Below are 18121 nucleotides of genomic sequence, written 5' to 3'. Positions count from 1 at the left end.
ATGAACATAAATACCCACGAGAGCAGCAGATTGGACAGCCGTCGCCGTAGCTCAGTTGGTAAGAGCACCGGACGCGATATTCGGAGGTCGTGGGTTCGGATCCCACCGGCGACATGGTTGTTTTTTCTGCTGCTTTATAAGTATTTTTAAATGATTTTTTAATTTAAGTACTATAATATCCCACTGATAAGCACAACACATAAAAAATATTCCCCTATGCACCTCGGTTTCGGTGACTGTTGGCTCCCTTCATAGGTTTGTCAAACGGGCCCCTCATTTGCTTTAACTTACCTGCTAATAGCTTAACGAGGGTCTCGGTTCTGGCAGTCTTGATGCCATAGGTAGCTTAAGAGGGCTCTCGCACAGTTTCCGCCCTCGCCGTTAGATGACGTTCCACGTGACGCTCGCGGTATTACAGGACGTGCGACGTTCGCCTCTATGGTGGAGGTTGGCGCTGGTGAACACTCTCAAGGTTCGCTTACACCCAATGAACATAAATACCCACGAGAGCAGCAGATTGGACAGCCGTCGCCGTAGCTCAGTTGGTAAGAGCACCGGACGCGATATTCGGAGGTCGTTGGTTCGGATCCCACCGGCGGCATGGTTGTTTTTTCTGTTGCTTTAAAGTAATTTTTTTTAAGCGATTTATTAATCTAAGTACTATAATATCCCACTGGTAAGCACAACACATAAAAAAACATTCCCCTATGCACCTTGGTTTCGGTGACTGTTGGCTCCCTTCATAGGTTTGTCAAACGGGCCCTTCATTTCCTTTAACATACCTGCTAATAGCTTAGCGAGGGTCTCGGTTCTGGCAGTTTTGATGCCATAGGTAGCTTATGAGGGCTCTCGCACAGTTTCCGCCCTCGCCGTTAGGTGACGTTCCACGTCACGCTCGCGGTATTACAGGACGTGCTACGTCCGCCGCTATGGTAGAGGGGGGCGCTGGTGAACACTCTCAATGTTCGCTTACACCCAATGAACATAATTACCCACGAGAGCAGCAGATTGGAGAGCCGTTGCCGTATCTCAGTTGGTAAGAGCACCGGACGCGATATTCGGCGGTCGTAGATTCGGATCCCACATGCGGCTTGATTGTTTTTTCTGCTGCTTTATAAGTATATTCTTTAAACGATTTATTAATCTAAGTACTACAATATCCCACTGATAAGCACAACACATAAAAAAAACATTCCCCTATGCACCTTGGTTTCGGTGACTGTTGGCTCCCTTCATAGGTTTGTCAAACGGGCCCCTCATTTCTTTTAACTTACCTGCTAATAGCTTAACGAGGGTCTCCGTTCTGGCAGTCTTGATGCCATAGGTAGCTTAAGAGGGCTCTCGCACAGTTTACGCCCTCGTCTTTAGATGACGTTCCACGTGACGCTCGCGGTATTACAGGACGTGCTACGTCCGCCGCTAAGGTCGAGGGTGGCGCTGGTGAACACTCTCAAGGTTCGCTTACACCCAATGAACATAAATACCCACGAAAGCAGCAGATTCGACAGCCGTCGCCGTAGCTCAGTTGGTAAGAGCACCGAACGTGATATTTGGAGGTCGTTGGTTAGGATCCCACCGGCGGCATGGTTGTTTTTCAGGCGCTTTATAAGTAATTTTCTTTAAGCGATTTACTAATATAAGGGCTATAATATCCCACTGATCAGCACAACGCATAAAAAACATTCCCCTATGCACCTTGGTTTCGGTGACTGTTGGCTCCCTTCATAGGTTTGTCAAACGGGCCCCTCCTTTCCTTTAACTTACCTGCTAATAGCTTAACGAGGGTCTCGGTTCTGGCAGTCTTGATGCCATAGGTAGCTTAAGAGGGCTCTCGCACAGTTTCCGCCCTCGTCCTTTGATGACGTTCCACGTCACGCTCGCAGTATTGCAGAACGTGCTACGTCCGCCGCTATAGGTCGAGGGTGGCGCTGGTGAACACTCTCAAGGTTCGCTTACACCCAATGAACATAAATACCCACGAGAGCAGCACATTGGACAGCCGTCGCCGTAGCTCAGTTGGTAAGAGCACCGGACGTGATATTCGGCGGTCGTGGGTTCGGATCCCACCGGCGGCATGGTTGTTTTTTCTGCTGCTTTATAAGTAATTTTCTTTAGGCGATATTTTAATCTAAGTACTACAATATCCCACTGATAAGCACAACACATAAATAAACATTCCCCTATGCACCTTGGTTTCGGTGACTGTTGGCTCCCTTCATAGGTTTGTCAAACGGGCCCCTCATTTCCTTTAACTTACCTGCTAATAGCTTAGCGAGGGTCTCGGTTCTGGCAGTCTTGATGCCATAGGTAGATTAAGAGGGCTCTCGCACAGTTTCCGCCCTCGTCCTTAGATGACGTTCCACGTCACGCTCGCGGTATTACAGGACGTGCTACGTCCGCCGCTAAGGTCGAGGGTGGCACTGGTGAACACTCTCAAGGTTCGCTTACACCCAATGAACATAAATACCCACGAGAGCAGCAGATTGGACAGCTGTCGCCGTAGCTCAGATGGTAAGAGCACCGAACGCGATATTCGGAGGTCGTGGGTTCGGATCCCACCGGCGGCATGGTTGTTTTTCTGCTGCTTTATAAGTAATTTTCTTTAAGCGATTTTTTATTCTAAGTACTATAATATCCCACTGATAAGCACAACACATAAAAACATTCCCCTATGCACCTTGGTTTCGGTGACTGTTGTCTCCCTTCATAGGTTTGTCAAACGGGCCCCTCATTTCCTTTAACTTACCTGCTAATAGCTTAACGAGGGTCTGGGTTCTGGGATTCTTGATGCCATAGGTAGCTTAAGAGGGCTCTCGCACAGTTTCCGCCCTCGCCGTTAGATTACGTTCCACATCACGCTCGCGGTTTACAGGACGTGCTACGTCCGCCGCTATGGTCGAGGGTGGCGCTGGTGAACACTCTCAAGGTTCGCTTACACCCAATGAACATAAATGCCCACGAGAGAAGCAGATTGGACAGCCGTTGCCGTAGTTCAGTTGGTAAGAGCACCGGACGCGATATTCTGCGGTCGTGGGTTCGGATCCTACCGGCGGCATGGTTGTTTTTTCTGCTGCTTTATAAGTAATTTTCTTTAAGCGATTTTTTAATCTAAGTACTACAATATCCCACTGATAAGCAAAACACATAAATAAACATTCCCCTATGCACCTTGGTTTCGGTGACTGTTGGCTCCCTTAATAGGTTTGTCAAACGGGCCCCTCATTTCCTTTAACTTACCTGCTTATAGCTTAACGAGGGTCTCGGTTCTGGCAGTCTTGATGTCATAGGTAGATTAAGAGGGCTCTCGCACAGTTTCCGCCCTCGCCGTTAGGTGACGTTCCACGTCACGCTCGCGGTATTACAGGACGTGCTACATCCGCCGCTATGGTCGAGGGTGGCGCTGGTGAACACTCTCAAGGTTCGCTTACACCCAATGAACATAAATACCCACGAGAGCAGCAGATTGGACAGCCGTCGCCGTAGCTCAGTTGGTAAGAGCACCGGACGCGATATTGGGAGGTCGTGGGATCGGATCCCACCGGCGGCATGGTTGTTTTTTCTGCTGCTTTATAAGTATTTTTAAGCGATTTATTATTTTAAGTACTATATGATCCCACTGATAAGCCAAACACAAAAAAAACATTCCCCTATGCACCTTGGTTTCGGTGACTGTTGGCACCCTTCATAGGTTTGTCAAACGGGCCCTTCATTTCCTTTAACTTATCTGCTAATAGCTTAACCAGGATCTTGGTTCTGGCAGTCTTGATGGCATAGGTAGCTTACGAGGGCTCTCGCACAGTTTCCGCCCTCGTTCTTAGATGACGTTCCACGTCACGCTCACTGTATTACAGGACGTGCTATGTCCGCCGCTAAGGTCGAGGGCGGCGCTGGTGAACACTCTCAAGGTTCGCTTACACCCAATGAACATAAATACCCACGAGAGCAGCAGATTGAACAGCCGTCGCCGTAGCTCAGTTGGTAAGAGCACCGAACGCGATATTCGGAGGTCGTGGGTTCGGATCCCACCGGCTGCATGGTTGTTTTTTTTTGCTGCTTTATAAGTAATTTTCTTTAAGCGATTTATTAATCTAAGTACTATAATATCCCACTGGTAAGCACAACACATAAAAAACATTCCCTTATGCACCTTGTTTCGGTGACTGTTGGCTCCCTTCATAGGTTTGTCAAACGGGCCCCTCTTTTCCTTTAACTTACCTGCTAATAGCTTAGCGAGGGTCTCGGTTCTGGCAGTCTTGATGCCATAGGTAGATTAAGAGGGCTCTCGCACAGTTTCCGCCCTCGTCCTTAGATGACGTTCCACGTCACGCTCGCGGTATTACAGGACGTGCTACGTCCGCCGCTAAGGTCGAGGGTGGCACTGGTGAACACTCTCAAGGTTCGCTTACACCCAATGAACATGAATACCCTCCAGAGCAGCAGATTGGACAGCCGTCGCCGTAGCTCAGTTGGTAGGAGCAACGGACGCGATATTCGGAGGTCATGGGTTCGGATCCCACCGGCGGCATGGTTGTTTCTTCTGCTGCTTTATAAGTAATTTTCTTTGAGCGATTTATTATTTTAAGTACTATATGATCCCACTGATAAGCCAAACACAAAAAAAACATTCCCCTATGCACCTTGGTTTCGGTGACTGTTGGCACCCTTCATAGGTTTGTCAAACGGGCCCTTCATTTCCTTTAACTTATCTGCTAATAGCTTAACCAGGATCTTGGTTCTGGCAGTCTTGATGGCATAGGTAGCTTAAGAGGGCTCTCGCACAGTTTCCGCCCTCGCCGTTAGATGACGTTCCACGTCACGCTCGCGGTATTACAGGACGTGCTACGTCCGCCGCTATGGTCGAGGGTGGCGCTGGTGAACACTCTCAAGGTTCTCTTACACCCAATGAACATAAATACCTACGAGAGCAGCAGATTGGACAGCCGTCGCCGTAGCTCAGTTGGTAAGAGCACCGAGCGCGATATTCGGAGGTTGTGGGTTCTGATCCCACCGGCGGCATGGTTGTTTTTTCTGCTGCTTTATAAGTAATTTTCTTTAAGCGATTTATTAATCTAAGTACTACAATATCCCACTGATAAACACAAAACATAAAAAAACATTCCCCTATGCACCTTGGTTTCGGTGACTGTTGGCTCGCTTCATAGGTTTGTCAAACGGGCCCCTCATTTCCTTTCTCTTACCTGCTAATAGCTTAACGAGGGTCTCGCTTCTGGCAGTCTTGACGCCATAGGTAGCTTAAGAAGGCTCTCGCACAGTTTCCGCCCTCGCCGTTAGGTGACGTTCCACGTCACGCTCGCTGTATTACAGGACGTGCTACGTCCGCCGCTAAGGTCGAGGGTGGCGCTGGTGAACACTCTCAAGGTTCCCTTACACCCAATGAACATAAATACCCACGAGAGCAGCAGATTGGACAGCCGTCGCCGTAGCTCAGTTGGTAAGAGCACCGGACGCGATATTCGGAGGTCGTGGGTTCGGATCCCACCGGCGGCATGGTTGTTTTTTCTGTTGCTTTAAAGTAATTTCCTTTAAGCGATTTATTAATCTAAGTACTATAATATCCCACTGGTAAGCACAACACATAAAAAAACATTCCCCTATGCACCTTGGTTTCGGTGACTGTTGGCTCCCTTCATAGGTTTGTCAAACGGGCCCCTCATTTCCTTTACATACCTGCTAATAGCTTAGCGAGGGTCTCGGTTCTGGCAGTTTTGATGCCATAGGTAGCGTATGAGGGCTCTCGCACAGTTTCCGCCCTCGTCGTTAGGTGACGTTCCACGTCGCGCTCGCGGTAATACAGGACGTGCTACGTCCGCCGCTATGGTCGAGGGTGGCGCTGGTGAACACTCTCAAGGTTCGCTTACACCCAATGAACATAATTACCCACGAGAGCAGCAGATTGGAGAGCCGTTGCCGTAGCTCAGTTGGTAAGAGCACCGGACGCGATATTCGGCGGTCGTAGGTTCGTATCCCACTGGCGGCTTGGTTGTTTTTTCTGCTGCTTTATAAGTATATTCATTAAACGATTTATTAATCTAAGTACTACACTATCCCACTGATAAGCACAACACATAAAAAAAAACATTCCCCTATGCACCTTGGTTTCGGTGACTGTTGGCTCCCTTCATAGGTTTGTCAAACGGGCCCCTCACTTCCTTTAATTAACCTGCTAATAGTTTAGCGAGGGTCTCGGTTCTGGCAGTCTTGATGCCATAGGTAGCTTAAGAGGGCTCTCGCACATTTTCCGCACTCGTCCTTAGATGACGTTCCACGTCACGCTCGCGGTATTACAGGACGTGCTACGTCCGCCGCTATGTAGAGGGTGGCGCTGGTGAACACTCTAAAGGCTCGCTTACACCCAATGAACATAAATTCCCACGAGAGCAGCAGATTGGACAGCCGTCGCCGTAGCTCAGTTGGTAAGAGCACCGGACGCGATATTCGGAGGTCGTGGGTTCGGATCCCACCGGCGACATGGTTGTTTTTTCTGCTGCTTTATAAGTATTTTTAAATGATTTTTTAATTTAAGTACTATAATATCCCACTGATAAGCACAACACATAAAAAATATTCCCCTATGCACCTCGGTTTCGGTGACTGTTGGCTCCCTTCATAGGTTTGTCAAACGGGCCCCTCATTTGCTTTAACTTACCTGCTAATAGCTTAACGAGGGTCTCGGTTCTGGCAGTCTTGATGCCATAGGTAGCTTAAGAGGGCTCTCGCACAGTTTCCGCCCTCGCCGTTAGATGACGTTCCACGTGACGCTCGCGGTATTACAGGACGTGCGACGTTCGCCTCTATGGTGGAGGTTGGCGCTGGTGAACACTCTCAAGGTTCGCTTACACCCAATGAACATAAATACCCACGAGAGCAGCAGATTGGACAGCCGTCGCCGTAGCTCAGTTGGTAAGAGCACCGGACGCGATATTCGGAGGTCGTTGGTTCGGATCCCACCGGCGGCATGGTTGTTTTTTCTGTTGCTTTAAAGTAATTTTTTTTAAGCGATTTATTAATCTAAGTACTATAATATCCCACTGGTAAGCACAACACATAAAAAACATTCCCCTATGCACCTTGGTTTCGGTGACTGTTGGCTCCCTTCATAGGTTTGTCAAACGGGCCCTTCATTTCCTTTAACATACCTGCTAATAGCTTAGCGAGGGTCTCGGTTCTGGCAGTTTTGATGCCATAGGTAGCTTATGAGGGCTCTCGCACAGTTTCCGCCCTCGCCGTTAGGTGACGTTCCACGTCACGCTCGCGGCATTACAGGACGTGCTACGTCCGCCGCTATGGTAGAGGGGGGCGCTGGTGAACACTCTCAATGTTCGCTTACACCCAATGAACATAATTACCCACGAGAGCAGCAGATTGGAGAGCCGTTGCCGTATCTCAGTTGGTAAGAGCACCGGACGCGATATTCGGCGGTCGTAGATTCGGATCCCACATGCGGCTTGATTGTTTTTTCTGCTGCTTTATAAGTATATTCTTTAAACGATTTATTAATCTAAGTACTACAATATCCCACTGATAAGCACAACACATAAAAAAAACATTCCCCTATGCACCTTGGTTTCGGTGACTGTTGGCTCCCTTCATAGGTTTGTCAAACGGGCCCCTCATTTCTTTTAACTTACCTGCTAATAGCTTAACGAGGGTCTCCGTTCTGGCAGTCTTGATGCCATAGGTAGCTTAAGAGGGCTCTCGCACAGTTTACGCCCTCGTCTTTAGATGACGTTCCACGTGACGCTCGCGGTATTACAGGACGTGCTACGTCCGCCGCTAAGGTCGAGGGTGGCGCTGGTGAACACTCTCAAGGTTCGCTTACACCCAATGAACATAAATACCCACGAAAGCAGCAGATTCGACAGCCGTCGCCGTAGCTCAGTTGGTAAGAGCACCGAACGTGATATTTGGAGGTCGTTGGTTAGGATCCCACCGGCGGCATGGTTGTTTTTCAGGCGCTTTATAAGTAATTTTCTTTAAGCGATTTACTAATATAAGGGCTATAATATCCCACTGATCAGCACAACGCATAAAAAACATTCCCCTATGCACCTTGGTTTCGGTGACTGTTGGCTCCCTTCATAGGTTTGTCAAACGGGCCCCTCCTTTCCTTTAACTTACCTGCTAATAGCTTAACGAGGGTCTCGGTTCTGGCAGTCTTGATGCCATAGGTAGCTTAAGAGGGCTCTCGCACAGTTTCCGCCCTCGTCCTTTGATGACGTTCCACGTCACGCTCGCAGTATTGCAGAACGTGCTACGTCCGCCGCTATAGGTCGAGGGTGGCGCTGGTGAACACTCTCAAGGTTCGCTTACACCCAATGAACATAAATACCCACGAGAGCAGCACATTGGACAGCCGTCGCCGTAGCTCAGTTGGTAAGAGCACCGGACGTGATATTCGGCGGTCGTGGGTTCGGATCCCACCGGCGGCATGGTTGTTTTTTCTGCTGCTTTATAAGTAATTTTCTTTAGGCGATATTTTAATCTAAGTACTACAATATCCCACTGATAAGCACAACACATAAATAAACATTCCCCTATGCACCTTGGTTTCGGTGACTGTTGGCTCCCTTCATAGGTTTGTCAAACGGGCCCCTCATTTCCTTTAACTTACCTGCTAATAGCTTAGCGAGGGTCTCGGTTCTGGCAGTCTTGATGCCATAGGTAGATTAAGAGGGCTCTCGCACAGTTTCCGCCCTCGTCCTTAGATAACGTTCCACGTCACGCTCGCGGTATTACAGGACGTGCTACGTCCGCCGCTAAGGTCGAGGGTGGCACTGGTGAACACTCTCAAGGTTCGCTTACACCCAATGAACATAAATACCCACGAGAGCAGCAGATTGGACAGCTGTCGCCGTAGCTCAGATGGTAAGAGCACCGAACGCGATATTCGGAGGTCGTGGGTTCGGATCCCACCGGCGGCATGGTTGTTTTTCTGCTGCTTTATAAGTAATTTTCTTTAAGCGATTTTTTATTCTAAGTACTATAATATCCCACTGATAAGCACAACACATAAAAACATTCCCCTATGCACCTTGGTTTCGGTGACTGTTGTCTCCCTTCATAGGTTTGTCAAACGGGCCCCTCATTTCCTTTAACTTACCTGCTAATAGCTTAACGAGGGTCTGGGTTCTGGGATTCTTGATGCCATAGGTAGCTTAAGAGGGCTCTCGCACAGTTTCCGCCCTCGCCGTTAGATTACGTTCCACATCACGCTCGCGGTTTACAGGACGTGCTACGTCCGCCGCTATGGTCGAGGGTGGCGCTGGTGAACACTCTCAAGGTTCGCTTACACCCAATGAACATAAATGCCCACGAGAGAAGCAGATTGGACAGCCGTTGCCGTAGTTCAGTTGGTAAGAGCACCGGACGCGATATTCTGCGGTCGTGGGTTCGGATCCTACCGGCGGCATGGTTGTTTTTTCTGCTGCTTTATAAGTAATTTTCTTTAAGCGATTTTTTAATCTAAGTACTACAATATCCCACTGATAAGCAAAACACATAAATAAACATTCCCCTATGCACCTTGGTTTCGGTGACTGTTGGCTCCCTTAATAGGTTTGTCAAACGGGCCCCTCATTTCCTTTAACTTACCTGCTTATAGCTTAACGAGGGTCTCGGTTCTGGCAGTCTTGATGTCATAGGTAGATTAAGAGGGCTCTCGCACAGTTTCCGCCCTCGCCGTTAGGTGACGTTCCACGTCACGCTCGCGGTATTACAGGACGTGCTACATCCGCCGCTATGGTCGAGGGTGGCGCTGGTGAACACTCTCAAGGTTCGCTTACACCCAATGAACATAAATACCCACGAGAGCAGCAGATTGGACAGCCGTCGCCGTAGCTCAGTTGGTAAGAGCACCGGACGCGATATTGGGAGGTCGTGGGATCGGATCCCACCGGCGGCATGGTTGTTTTTTCTGCTGCTTTATAAGTATTTTTAAGCGATTTATTATTTTAAGTACTATATGATCCCACTGATAAGCCAAACACAAAAAAAACATTCCCCTATGCACCTTGGTTTCGGTGACTGTTGGCACCCTTCATAGGTTTGTCAAACGGGCCCTTCATTTCCTTTAACTTATCTGCTAATAGCTTAACCAGGATCTTGGTTCTGGCAGTCTTGATGGCATAGGTAGCTTACGAGGGCTCTCGCACAGTTTCCGCCCTCGTTCTTAGATGACGTTCCACGTCACGCTCACTGTATTACAGGACGTGCTATGTCCGCCGCTAAGGTCGAGGGCGGCGCTGGTGAACACTCTCAAGGTTCGCTTACACCCAATGAACATAAATACCCACGAGAGCAGCAGATTGAACAGCCGTCGCCGTAGCTCAGTTGGTAAGAGCACCGAACGCGATATTCGGAGGTCGTGGGTTCGGATCCCACCGGCTGCATGGTTGTTTTTTTTTGCTGCTTTATAAGTAATTTTCTTTAAGCGATTTATTAATCTAAGTACTATAATATCCCACTGGTAAGCACAACACATAAAAAACATTCCCTTATGCACCTTGTTTCGGTGACTGTTGGCTCCCTTCATAGGTTTGTCAAACGGGCCCCTCTTTTCCTTTAACTTACCTGCTAATAGCTTAGCGAGGGTCTCGGTTCTGGCAGTCTTGATGCCATAGGTAGATTAAGAGGGCTCTCGCACAGTTTCCGCCCTCGTCCTTAGATGACGTTCCACGTCACGCTCGCGGTATTACAGGACGTGCTACGTCCGCCGCTAAGGTCGAGGGTGGCACTGGTGAACACTCTCAAGGTTCGCTTACACCCAATGAACATGAATACCCTCCAGAGCAGCAGATTGGATAGCCGTCGCCGTAGCTCAGTTGGTAGGAGCAACGGACGCGATATTCGGAGGTCATGGGTTCGGATCCCACCGGCGGCATGGTTGTTTCTTCTGCTGCTTTATAAGTAATTTTCTTTGAGCGATTTATTATTTTAAGTACTATATGATCCCACTGATAAGCCAAACACAAAAAAAACATTCCCCTATGCACCTTGGTTTCGGTGACTGTTGGCACCCTTCATAGGTTTGTCAAACGGGCCCTTCATTTCCTTTAACTTATCTGCTAATAGCTTAACCAGGATCTTGGTTCTGGCAGTCTTGATGGCATAGGTAGCTTAAGAGGGCTCTCGCACAGTTTCCGCCCTCGCCGTTAGATGACGTTCCACGTCACGCTCGCGGTATTACAGGACGTGCTACGTCCGCCGCTATGGTCGAGGGTGGCGCTGGTGAACACTCTCAAGGTTCTCTTACACCCAATGAACATAAATACCTACGAGAGCAGCAGATTGGACAGCCGTCGCCGTAGCTCAGTTGGTAAGAGCACCGAGCGCGATATTCGGAGGTTGTGGGTTCTGATCCCACCGGCGGCATGGTTGTTTTTTCTGCTGCTTTATAAGTAATTTTCTTTAAGCGATTTATTAATCTAAGTACTACAATATCCCACTGATAAACACAAAACATAAAAAAAACATTCCCCTATGCACCTTGGTTTCGGTGACTGTTGGCTCGCTTCATAGGTTTGTCAAACGGGCCCCTCATTTCCTTTCTCTTACCTGCTAATAGCTTAACGAGGGTCTCGCTTCTGGCAGTCTTGACGCCATAGGTAGCTTAAGAAGGCTCTCGCACAGTTTCCGCCCTCGCCGTTAGGTGACGTTCCACGTCACGCTCGCTGTATTACAGGACGTGCTACGTCCGCCGCTAAGGTCGAGGGTGGCGCTGGTGAACACTCTCAAGGTTCCCTTACACCCAATGAACATAAATACCCACGAGAGCAGCAGATTGGACAGCCGTCGCCGTAGCTCAGTTGGTAAGAGCACCGGACGCGATATTCGGAGGTCGTGGGTTCGGATCCCACCGGCGGCATGGTTGTTTTTTCTGTTGCTTTAAAGTAATTTTCTTTAAGCGATTTATTAATCTAAGTACTATAATATCCCACTGGTAAGCACAACACATAAAAAAACATTCCCCTATGCACCTTGGTTTCGGTGACTGTTGGCTCCCTTCATAGGTTTGTCAAACGGGCCCCTCATTTCCTTTACATACCTGCTAATAGCTTAGCGAGGGTCTCGGTTCTGGCAGTTTTGATGCCATAGGTAGCGTATGAGGGCTCTCGCACAGTTTCCGCCCTCGTCGTTAGGTGACGTTCCACGTCGCGCTCGCGGTATTACAGGACGTGCTACGTCCGCCGCTATGGTCGAGGGTGGCGCTGGTGAACACTCTCAAGGTTCGCTTACACCCAATGAACATAATTACCCACGAGAGCAGCAGATTGGAGAGCCGTTGCCGTAGCTCAGTTGGTAAGAGCACCGGACGCGATATTCGGCGGTCGTAGGTTCGTATCCCACTGGCGGCTTGGTTGTTTTTTCTGCTGCTTTATAAGTATATTCTTTAAACGATTTATTAATCTAAGTACTACACTATCCCACTGATAAGCACAACACATAAAAAAAAACATTCCCCTATGCACCTTGGTTTCGGTGACTGTTGGCTCCCTTCATAGGTTTGTCAAACGGGCCCCTCACTTCCTTTAATTAACCTGCTAATAGTTTAGCGAGGGTCTCGGTTCTGGCAGTCTTGATGCCATAGGTAGCTTAAGAGGGCTCTCGCACATTTTCCGCACTCGTCCTTAGATGACGTTCCACGTCACGCTCGCGGTATTACAGGACGTGCTACGTCCGCCGCTATGTAGAGGGTGGCGCTGGTGAACACTCTAAAGGCTCGCTTACACCCAATGAACATAAATTCCCACGAGAGCAGCAGATTGGACAGCCGTCGCCGTAGCTCAGTTGGTAAGAGCACCGGATGCGATATTCGGAGGTCGTGGGTTCGGATCCCACCGGCGGCATGGTTGTTTTTTTTGTTGAATTATAAGTAATTTTCTTTAAGCGATTTAATAATCTAAGTACTATAATATCCCACTGGTAAGCACAACACATAAAAAAACATTCCCCTATGCACCTTGTTTCGGTGACTGTTGGCTCCCTTCATAGGTTTGTCAAACGGGCCCCTCATTTCCTTTAACTTACCTGCTAACAGCTTAGCGAGGGTCTCGGTTCTGGCAGTCTTGATGCCATAGGTAGATTAAGAGGGCTCTCGCACAGTTTCCGCCCTCGTCCTTAGATGACGTTCCACGTCACGCTCGCGGTATTACAGGACGTGCACGTCCGCCGCTAAGGTCGAGGGTGGCACTGGTGAACACTCTCAAGGTTCGCTTACACCCAATGAACATAAATACCCACGAGAGCAGCAGATTGGACAGCCGTCGCCGTAGCTCAGTTGGTAAGAGCACCGAACGCGATATTCGGAGGACGTGGGCTCGGATCCCACCGGCGGCATGGTTGTTTTTCTGCTGCTTTATAAGTAATTTTCTTTAAGCGATTTATTATTCTAAGTACTATAATATCCCACTGATAAGCACAACACATAAAAACATTCCCCTATGCACCTTGGTTTCGGTGACTGTTGGCTCCCTTCATAGGTTTGTCAAACGGGCCCCTCATTTCCTTTAACTTACCTGCTAATAGCTTAACGAGGGTCTGGGTTCTGGGAGTCTTGATGCCATAGGTAGCTTAAGAGGGCTCTCGCACAGTTTCCGCCCTCGCCGTTAGATTACGTTCCACATCACGCTCGCGGTTTACAGGACGTGCTACGTCCGCCGCTATGGTCGAGGGTGGCGCTGGTGAACACTCTCAAGGTTCGCTTACACCCAATGAACATAAATGCCCACGAGAGAAGCAGATTGGACAGCCGTTGTCGTAGTTCAGTTGGTAAGAGCACCGGACGCGATATTCTGCGGTCGTGGGTTCGGATCCCACCGGCGGCATGGTTGTTTTTCAGGCGCTTTATAAGTAATTTTCTTTAAGCGATTTACTAATATAAGAACTATAATATCCCACTGATCAGCACAACGCATAAAGAAACATTCCCCTATGCACCTTGGATTCGGTGACTGTTGGCTCCCTTCATAGGTTTGTCAAACGGGCCCCTCATTTCCTTTAAATGACCTTCTAAAACCTTAACGAGGGTCTCGGTTCTGGCAGTCTTGATGGCATAGGTAGCTTAAGAGGGCTCTCGCACAGTTTCCGCCCTCCTCCTTTGATGACGTTCCACGTCACGCTCGCAGTATTGCAGAACGTGCTACGTCCGCCGCTATGGTCGAGGGTGGCGCTGGTGAACACTCTCAAGGTTCGCTTACACGCAATGAACATAAATACCCACGAGAGCAGCACATTGGACAGCCGTCGCCGTAGCTCAGTTGGTAAGAGCACCGGACGCGATATTCGGCGGTCGTGGGTTCGGATCCCACCGGCGGCATGGTTGTTTTTGCTGCTGCTTTATAAGTATTTTCTTTAAGGTATTTATTAATATAAGTACTACAATATCCCACTGATAAGCACAACACATAAAAAACAATCCCCTATGCACCTTGGTTTCGGTGATTGTTGGCTCCCTTCATAGGTTTGTCAAACGGGCCCCTCATTTCGTTTAACTTACCTGCTAATAGCTTAACGAGGGTCTCGGTTCTGGCAGTCTTGATGCCATAGGTAGCTTAAGAGGGCTCTCGCACTGTTTCCGCCCTCGCCGTTAGATGACGTTCCACGTCACGCTCGCGGTATTACAGGACGTGCTACGTCCGCCGCTATGGTCGAGGGTGGCGCTGGTGAACACTCTCAAAGTTCTCTTACACCCAATGAACATAAATACCCACGAGAGCAGCAGATTGGACAGCTGTCGCCGTAGCTCAGTTGGTATGAGCACCGGACGCGATATTGGGAGGTCGTGGGTTCGGATCCCACTGGCGGCTTGGTTGTTTTTTCTGCTGCTTTATAAGTATATTCTTTAAACGATTTAATAATCTAAGTACTACAATATCCCACTGATAAGCAAAACACATAAAAAAACATTCCCCTATGCACCTTGGTTTCGGTGACTGTTGGCTCCCTTCATAGGTTTGTCAAACGGGCCCCTCATTTCCTTTAACTTGCCTGCTAATAGCTTAACGAGGGTCTCGGTTTTGGCAGTCTTCATGCCATACGTAGCTTAAGAGGGCTCTCGCACAGTTTCCGCCCTCGCCGTTAGATTACGTTCCACATCACGCTCGCGGTTTAAAGGACGTGCTACGTCCGCCGCTATGGTCGAGGGTGGCGCTGGTGAACACTCTCAAGGTTCGCTTACACCCAATGAACATAAATACCCACGAGAGCAGCAGATTGGACAGCCGTTGCCGTAGTTCAGTTGGTAAGAGCACCGGACGCGATATTCTGCGGTCGTGGGTTCGGATCCCACCGGCGGCATGGTTGTTTTTTCTGCTGCTTTATAAGTAATTTTCTTTAAGCGATTTTTTAATCTAAGTACTACAATATCCCACTGATAAGCAAAACACATAAATAAACATTGCCCTATGCACCTTGGTTTCGGTGACTGTTGGCTCCCTTAATAGGTTTGTCAAACGGGCCCCTCATTTCCTTTAACTTACCTGCTTATAGCTTAACGAGGGTCTCGGTTCTGGCAGTCTTGATGTCATAGGTAGCTTAAGAGGGCTCTCGCACAGTTTCCGCCCTCGCCGTTAGATGACGTTCCACGTCACTCTCGCGGTATTACAGGACGTGCTACATCCGCCGCTATGGTCGAGGGTGGCGCTGCTGAACACTCTCAAGGTTCGCTTACACACAATGAACATAAATACCCACGAGAGCAGCAGATTGGACAGCCGTCGCCGTAGCTCAGTTGGTAAGAGCACCGGACGCGATATTCGGAGGTCGTGGGTTCGGATCCCACCGGCGACATGGTTGTTTTTTCTGCTGCTTTATAAGTATTTTTAAACGATTTTTTAATTTAAGTACTATAATATCCCACTGATAAGCACAACACATAAAAAATATTCCCCTATGCACCTCGGTTTCGGTGACTGTTGGCTCCCTTCATAGGTTTGTCAAACGGGCCCCTCATTTGCTTTAACTTACCTGCTAATAGCTTAACGAGGGTCTCGGTTCTGGCAGTCTTGATGCCATAGGTAGCTTAAGAGGGCTCTCGCACAGTTTCCGCCCTCGCCGTTAGATGACGTTCCACGTCACGCTCGCAGTATTGCAGAACGTGCTACGTCCGCCGCTATAGGTCGAGGGTTGCGCTGGTGAACACTCTCAAGGTTCGCTTACACCCAATGAACATAAATACCCACGAGAGCAGCACATTGGACAGCCGTCGCCGTAGCTCAGTTGGTAAGAGCACCGAACGCGATATTCGGAGGTCGTGGGTTCGGATCCCACCGGCGGCATGGTTGTTTTTCTGCTGCTTTATAAGTAATTTTCTTTAAGCGATTTATTATTCTAAGTACTATAATATCCCACTGATAAGCACAACACATAAAAACATTCCCCTATGCACCTTGGTTTCGGTGACTGTTGTCTCCCTTCATAGGTTTGTCAAACGGGCCCCTCATTTCCTTTAACTTACCTGCTAATAGCTTAACGAGGGTCTGGGTTCTGGGAGTCTTGATGCCATAGGTAGCTTAAGAGGGCTCTCGCACAGTTTCCGCCCTCGCCGTTAGATTACGTTCCACATCACGCTCGCGGTTTACAGGACGTGCTACGTCCGCCGCTATGGTCGAGGGTGGCGCTGGTGAACACTCTCAAGGTTCGCTTACACCCAATGAACATAAATGCCCACGAGAGAAGCAGATTGGACAGCCGTTGCCGTAGTTCAGTTGGTAAGAGCACCGGACGCGATATTCTGCGGTCGTGGGTTCGGATCCTACCGGCGGCATGGTTGTTTTTTCTGCTGCTTTATAAGTAATTTTCTTTAAGCGATTTTTTAATCTAAGTACTACAATATCCCACTGATAAGCAAAACACATAAATAAACATTCCCCTATGCACCTTGGTTTCGGTGACTGTTGGCTCCCTTAATAGGTTTGTCAAACGGGCCCCTCATTTCCTTTAACTTACCTGCTTATAGCTTAACGAAGGTCTCGGTTCTGGCAGTCTTGATGCCATAGGTAGCTTAAGAGGGCTCTCGCACAGCTTCCGCCCTCGCCGTTAGATGACGTTCCACGTCACGCTCGCGGTATTACAGGACGTGCTACGTTCGCCGCTATGGTCGAGGGTGGCGCTGGTGAACACTCTCAAGGTTCGCTTACAACCAATGAACATAAATACCCACGTGAGCAGCAGATAGGACAGCCGTCGCTGTAGCTCAGTTGGTAAGAGCACCGGACGCGATATTCGGAGGTCGTGGGTTCGGATCCGACCGGTGGCATGGTTGTTTTTTCTGTTGCTTTATAAGTAATTTTCTTTAAGCGATTTATTAATCTAAGTACTATAATATCCCACTGGTAAGCACAACACATAAAAAAAAATTCCCCTATGCACCTTGGTTTCGGTGACTATTGGCTCCCTTCATAGGCTTGTCAAAAGGGCCCCTCATTTGCTTTAACTTACCTGCTAATAGCTTAACGAGGGTCTTGGTTCTGGCAGTCTTGATGCCATAGGTAGCTTAAGAGGGCTCTCGCACAGTTTCCGCCCTCGCCGTTAGATGACGTTCCACGTGACGCTCGCGGTATTACAGGACGTGCTACGTTCGCCTCTATGGTGGAGGTTGGCGCTGGTGAACACTCTCAAAATTCGCTTACAACCAATGAACATAAATACCCACTTGAGCATCAGATAGGACAGCCGTCGCTGTAGCTCAGTTGGTAAGAGCACCGGACGCGATATTCGGAGGTCGTGGGTTCGGATCCCACCGGCGGCATGGTTGTTTTCTTTGCTTTATAAGTATTTTCTTTAAGCTATTTATAAATCTAGGTACTACAATATTCCACTGATAAGCACAACACATAAAAAACATTCCCCTATGCACCTCGGTTTCGGTGACTGTTGGCTCCCTTCATAGGTTTGTCAAACGGGCCCCTCATTTCCTTTAACTTACCTGCTAATAGCTTAACGAGGGTCTCCGTTCTGGCAGTCTTGATGCCATAGGTAGCTTAAGAGGGCTCTCGCACAGTTTACGCCCTCGTCTTTAGATGACGTTCCACGTCACGCTCGCGGTATTACAGGACGTGCTACGTCCGCCGCTATGGTCGAGGGTGGCGCTGGTGAACACTCT

General features: G+C 48.8%; 5 non-coding genes across 5 annotated transcripts; all 5 read left to right on the top strand.

Annotated features, from left to right (window-relative positions):
- The first annotated feature begins 40 nt into the window (after window positions 1-40).
- TRNAS-CGA (transfer RNA serine (anticodon CGA)) lies at window positions 41-114 on the top strand. Its single transcript has one exon. It is a non-coding gene; the product is annotated as a tRNA-Ser (tRNA).
- A 1887-nt stretch (window positions 115-2001) lies between these two features.
- TRNAS-UGA (transfer RNA serine (anticodon UGA)) lies at window positions 2002-2075 on the top strand. The gene has a single exon. It is a non-coding gene; the product is annotated as a tRNA-Ser (tRNA).
- Window positions 2076-6416: 4341 nt separating this feature from the next.
- On the top strand, window positions 6417-6490 carry TRNAS-CGA (transfer RNA serine (anticodon CGA)). Its single transcript has one exon. It is a non-coding gene; the product is annotated as a tRNA-Ser (tRNA).
- Window positions 6491-8376: 1886 nt separating this feature from the next.
- Window positions 8377-8450, top strand: TRNAS-UGA (transfer RNA serine (anticodon UGA)). The gene has a single exon. It is a non-coding gene; the product is annotated as a tRNA-Ser (tRNA).
- A 7283-nt stretch (window positions 8451-15733) lies between these two features.
- Window positions 15734-15807, top strand: TRNAS-CGA (transfer RNA serine (anticodon CGA)). The gene has a single exon. It is a non-coding gene; the product is annotated as a tRNA-Ser (tRNA).
- The last annotated feature ends 2314 nt before the right edge of the window (window positions 15808-18121 follow it).

Source organism: Amblyomma americanum, chromosome 1, assembly GCF_052857255.1.
Source record: "Amblyomma americanum isolate KBUSLIRL-KWMA chromosome 1, ASM5285725v1, whole genome shotgun sequence".
In the NCBI taxonomy this organism is placed as follows: Eukaryota; Metazoa; Arthropoda; class Arachnida; order Ixodida; family Ixodidae; genus Amblyomma; species Amblyomma americanum.
The sequence above is the reverse complement of the archived record's forward strand: the minus strand, read 5'-3'. Positions and strand labels throughout refer to the sequence as shown.